Here is a 4,973-nt window from a genome sequence, read left to right as displayed (position 1 = left end):
TATTGTTAATGTATTTTATATAGATATTATTATAATAGCCTTAATGCACATTAGAGAACTATCATGAAAACTAGTAATGAAAAAATATTTAGTACATAAAAATTAATGAAAAAATATTTAGTACATAAATTTTGAATTTTTAAAATCTAAAAAATTATCTAATCTTATATTTAACCTTCAATGCAAATCTAGTTAAATGGATTAGATTTAACTAAGGATTTGAATTTAAAATAAATCTATTTAAATGAATTTGAGAAAGTAATATGAATTGGATAATTATGGATTTTTTATCCATCCTTATATTTTACAATTCTCTGTAGATAAAAAAAAATTAAATAAAAAGAAAATGATATTCTGGTCTTATATTAATTTATTTTCACATATATTTTATTATAATATAACTGCAATGATTTTTTTATAAAAATTACATAAAACAAATGAATCATTAAGCACAAACCACTTGTAATTCCCTGAATGATATGGCAAAATATTAACAAAAATCTACATACTGCTCTATGTAGTTTATACCAAAATTATAGGCAACTGGGTGACCCTTCACCAAGCTAGATGATTATCCCAGTTGATCAGAGTGACCACATTATCAAAAAATCTACAGCTAAGGCATTACTCTTTGACAAAACACTATTGCCAACTGTTAAATAAACATACCTTTTGGAGTAGTTGCAAAGGCATTACTCATGGGGCAACCAACCACCTAAGTCTTTTGTTACACCAATTTCTTCAGCAGCCTAGCTAGTGTCATCTCCCATTACTTCATTTTCATCTTTACCCTATCCTGCCATATCTTCTGAAGCATCCTCCTCCTCAGAACTCAAACTCCATCCAGGATTTATGTTTCTTCTCTGTTGGAAGAAAATGCCATTATGGAATATACTCTGACGGGCAACACCTGATACATCTTTTGCAGTGTCTGGCGAATGTCTGCCAGACTTCAACCCAATATTACCATTTCCTGTAATTCCAATATGTTTATTAGATGAAACACCCATGTCATTGTTTGACACGTTTCAAGTCTTTATCCTTTCCAAAATTAGCATTTACTCCAATTCCACATGTCTGGACTCCCTGATATTCTTGATGAACATGAGATTGACATGCAGACTTAATTGGGTAAATCTGATTAATCTGGGTCTTGCAGTTCACATCTTTAACAGCATTTAAGATGTTTACATTGTTTTCTTGTTGTACCATTGCAGTGGTGGAAGTAGTTATTTCTTTATTTCCCACCTTTTTAAGAATAACCTTGATGGGTGATGTAACTTTTTCAAAGTGTGATTTATTCTGAGAGAAAGAGTTACACACTGCAGGTTTTTTACCAACAGCAAGGAGGCGAGACTCGTTTAATGCATCTTCAGAGGCCATCGATTGTCTAGTCCTCCCTCTCTTTTTCAAAGGTTGAGTTGTTCCAATAACTTGTTTAGTAGCCACTTCTGCTTTCTGTTTGAATGAGGAGACTTCTTCTTCAAGCTTCTTCAGCTGATCCTTGTAATCAGAAACTTCAGCTTGCAATTTATTTATCACACTCCACAGCTGGATATTCTCCTCTGTCTGTAAGAAAGAAAGTTGTTCATGTTTGTAGTCAAGACTCAAGACACTAGAAGTCATAATTATCACAATTTGAGTGTGAGATGGAGAGAAGTACTCACCTGAGCTTCCCAAAGTTGTTGGTGCTTCTGAGAAAGTTTTGAAGGCGGTGTGATATTTCCTATTTGCGAAGAATGCTCTCCAGAAGTTAAGCAATTTGGCACCCTTGGAGTTGCTGAAGAAAAGTTAAGTGCACCAGGAAAACTGTGAATATAAGGATACTGCATTTGGTATAACTGAGCCATGTAAGAAGATGGATCCCAAGGACCTGTAAACAACTTATCAAACTTTATGTTATTGCTAAAATTATGTTTACTACACCCTAATGTTGCTGGCATTGACAATAAAGGAAGCAAAATATTGATCCCGTTCAGGACCGATCAATGTTGAACAATTCAATAATTACCTGTACAATTTTTTTACTTTCATTTGTTAAACTTTTAAACTAAATCAGATGAGAATACCACAATAATATACAAATTATAGTATAGTATTTATAATGTCTAGATGTATACATTGACTCATGCTTTTTATTATATTGTTTTATGCCATTATATTATAGTCCTGTTGTCACCAATAATTTTTAAAGTTTGTTATATTCTTGCTTTTCAGCTGACAATAACATAGAAGACAGTGAACTATTAACTAGTAAAATTCAACATGCTCAAATAGTGACATCCGTATCAGTTTCAAGTCTAAAATAACTGTTGTATAAAGTACCAAGTACCGCATGCTGTGTGAATAGTAAGAGTTGCATACTTACATGGAAAGCCAGTGAATAGTAAGAGTTGCATACTTACATGGAAAGCCAGTGAATAGTAAGAGTTGCATACTTACATGGAAAGCCAGGAAACGGATAATGATAACACATATTAGGAGGTAGTGTGTGTGTTGCTGAGGAAGGTGCTCCAGAAAAGCCAGTACCAGTGAATGGTTGATAGATGGTACTGACATTTGCTCCAAGTAATGGGCCTGCCACAGCGGAGGGTGGATGAGACTGCCAAAAGGATGATGCTGCCTGAGCAAACAGATGTGGATACTGCTGCCATTGATTTAAGGCACCAGGTGGTGATGCTTGGGTGGGGAAGTGCATCGCCAAGGACTGTCCTCTGGCATTTTGAGGAGTGTAGGGCCATTGAACAATTGAAGGCTGTTGTTGCTGATTAGATTTAAGTGCACCATGAAGTGAAGGTGAGGAACTGTTAATTTTGGCACTCGGAACAACAGTCACATTTGGTTGTGCATTCTTTCGCTTGGTCTGTCAATAACCATATTCATCTAAATCAACTCAAAAGGAGTATTTAAACAACACAAATTGCAATATATACATATTATGTTTCTTCACATCTGAGACATTCCAGATACTGCTTTGCATGTGATTCCAATTAAGAAGATGACAACCCTAAGATACCCAACATGGAAGAAAAGAAGATAATACAATTTTTTTTGTCAAAGTTATAAAAATCAAGTGAATTTTTAAAATAAAAAATCAATCTTTACTTCCTTTCCTTTGCTTAAAATTCATTATTTTTCCTTCCAAAGACTGATATTCATTTTTAGTCTCTGCTATTCAGTGGCGACAGTAACATAGATACAAAAGCAGAAAGAAAAAAATGAACAAAAAAAAAAATTTTTCACAAGAAGCTGAATTTGTAAAGGCACAAAAAGATTCATTACTTTGGTAGAACTGAGATAGGAGAGTTCCATACCTGAGGTTCATCATTTGTCTGAGATTCTTGATTACAAACAAAATTGTGTTTCTGGTCCTTCTTTTTGTTTTCCATAGGCTCTAATAAAAAAATAATAACCTAGAACCTACAATGCAAGGAGGCGAAAGGCTTCAGTTCCCTTCAACTTCTGACCCGAGTACCCGCATGAGTTTTCACAGACTTTTCTCTCACCGTTCTTTCTCTGTTCTTTCTCAGTTCTTGTGTTGACTAAAGACTAGTTTTTATTTACCAAACCATGTAAAAAAAAAAGAATTTACTGTGACTATATAAGGTTAATTGAATTTTGTCTCCCTTTGTGGCCTGCAACGTCACATAGTTCCATTTGCATTTTGTATTTACATAGCATATAGTATGGTAGTATTGTAGTATTAGATAATAATATATTCAATCAAACTAAATTGGGCCTGTTATTCTCTCATATCACAATAAAAAAAATACTTTGGTTAGTTTTACATTTCAAATTTTGAACTGTAATAAATACTTTGGTTAGTTTTACATTTCCAATTTTGAACTGTAATAATTTGAAGTGACACATCTATTCTGAAGTTCATCAAAGCTAAAGAAGTAACACTATTAAAGAACCTCAACACATGGAAGACTGAATGTGTAGTCAAAAGCTAATATTTATTCCTCTTTGTTGACCAATTATATTTCTTAGTTGTGTAAACAAATGAATCCCTTTCCAATGCCTTCTCTTACTACATACCAGCTATGTTGTCCAACCTCTTATTTCGTTTTTCAAATGCAATCACACATAAATACACTATTAAATACACTATTAAGTTGGGCAATTACATGCATGCTTAAATTAAAGTTTTCACATGTAAATTGAGATAAAAAAAATGTTATATTCTCAGTTTTGATAACTAAATTTATGGTTCCATTTTTTTTATTAAAAATGTGATATAAAATTGATAATACTACTACTATAAAGTATTTCTACCTGATGTTGTTCCTACATGAATACTCTAGTAGGAATTAGTAGGAATTTGAACTTTGCTGTAAATAAACTAGAAAATTGAACTCTGAAAATTGGAGTATATTTGTTAAGATTTGAGGGAGTGGATTTAAGATTTGAGAATAAGTGTGAAGAAATTAAAGTTTTTTGGATTAAAAATTAATTTGGGAGAAATTTTTAGTGAAATTTGTGGGTGATGTAATGGTTGTAAGGATATTTTTAACTTTTGTAAAAGATTTAAAATGTAAGTTTGCAAATTTACCCTTATCTTTAAAAATATTTAAATAATGAAATATGAGATATTTTTTTATGTAGATTTGAATTAATTAAAATTTTGATAAATTATTTTTCATACTTAAATAATTATTTTTAGAAAAAATACAAGTTAATTATCATTATTCGAATATGAAAAGTTTTCATAAAAATACATTTTTGGTTAAAAAATAATTGTAAGGAAATTATAAAATAATGTTTGAAAAATAATTTGAAATACTTAAATTTTTGTAAAATTATTTTCGAAAATATGAGTTAGTTATTATTGTTGAAACATATAAAGTTTTCATAAATATAAATATTTTTGTTATAACTTGAATTGCAATATTGATTTTTTTTTTTAAGTTTTAAAAAATAATTTGAAATATAGTAAAAAGAATATTAAAGACATTTATTTTTATATCTAC

The 4,973-nt window shown here is 31.0% G+C and overlaps 1 non-coding gene across 1 annotated transcript; it reads right to left on the bottom strand.

Moving 5' to 3' along the window:
- Positions 1–657: 657 nt before the first annotated feature.
- Positions 658–3,518, bottom strand: LOC137810006 (uncharacterized). Its single transcript, XR_016518315.1, has 4 exons — positions 3,315–3,518; positions 2,443–2,863; positions 1,668–1,873; positions 658–1,569 (listed from the first exon to the last, which is right to left on the bottom strand). It is a non-coding gene; the product is annotated as an uncharacterized LOC137810006 (transcript).
- Positions 3,519–4,973: the final 1,455 nt, after the last annotated feature.

The sequence above is a fragment of the Phaseolus vulgaris genome, chromosome 2, assembly GCF_051622355.1.
Source record: "Phaseolus vulgaris cultivar YP4 chromosome 2, ASM5162235v1, whole genome shotgun sequence".
NCBI lineage: Eukaryota > Viridiplantae > Streptophyta > Magnoliopsida > Fabales > Fabaceae > Phaseolus > Phaseolus vulgaris.
This window is presented reverse-complemented; position numbering and strand designations above follow the sequence as displayed.